Consider the following 812-nt stretch of genomic DNA (forward strand, 5'->3'; position numbering starts at 1 on the left):
CAAGCTGTTCCCACTCCTTTGGAGACACCTCCATGGGGCGGAGAGCGGGCAGCTGGAAGCACAGTGCGGGGCTGGGAATGTTCTCCAGTGCCAGGCCCGTGGGGCCCGAAGTGCAGGCACCCGGAAGGGTGGCCCCTGGCCCATCCGTCCCTACTGTTGCTACTGGCTCCGAGCAGGGGCGGCCTCTCCTCTCTGCTTTTCTTCTCCCAGCTGAGCCTGGGTGCACGAGTGAGTTGAGGGATTCTTGGGCACATCCCCAAAGCTTTTGGGTCTCAGGGACCAACCCAATTTCCAAAGCAAACTTGGAGGATTGATGGGGCGATGCCAGTTTTAACTTTTGCTAGGGAAGGGTGTTAATGAGAAGAGACAAAACAAAGAAACACATGCATTGAAAATCCCATCATCGGGGCGCCCGGCTGGCTCAGTCGGTAGAGCACATGACTCTCGATCTTGGGGTCGTGGGTGCAAGCCCCACGTTGGGTGTAGAGATTATAAATAGATAAACTTTTAAGAAATCCCATGAAATGAAATAAATTATATTTTAAAACGCCAGAAGTATGAAGGACATAATCTTAGAATGAAGGAACGTCCTCCTTCTAAGGGGCATCGGGAGACTTCACAAATGTTTCTTACGCTTTAAGACCTGGGACAGGTTTGCCACAGACAGGCACCCAGCACTGGTCCCTAACGTAGTACTTGGGAACATCTCATGGTCATAAGATGGCTGCTCCACCTCTGGCCATCACGCCCACATTCCAGGCAGGAGGAAGGCGGCCGGGTGAAGTATATTTTCCTTGAAACCTTTGCCTTTT

General features: G+C 52.2%; 1 non-coding gene across 1 annotated transcript; it reads left to right on the top strand.

Annotated features, from left to right (window-relative positions):
* Positions 1-410: 410 nt before the first annotated feature.
* Positions 411-483, top strand: TRNAE-CUC (transfer RNA glutamic acid (anticodon CUC)). Its single transcript has one exon. It is a non-coding gene; the product is annotated as a tRNA-Glu (tRNA).
* Positions 484-812: the final 329 nt, after the last annotated feature.

This window comes from Leptonychotes weddellii, chromosome 14 (assembly GCF_054177405.1).
Source record: "Leptonychotes weddellii isolate Sample4059 chromosome 14, ASM5417740v2, whole genome shotgun sequence".
NCBI classification, from domain to species: Eukaryota; Metazoa; Chordata; class Mammalia; order Carnivora; family Phocidae; genus Leptonychotes; species Leptonychotes weddellii.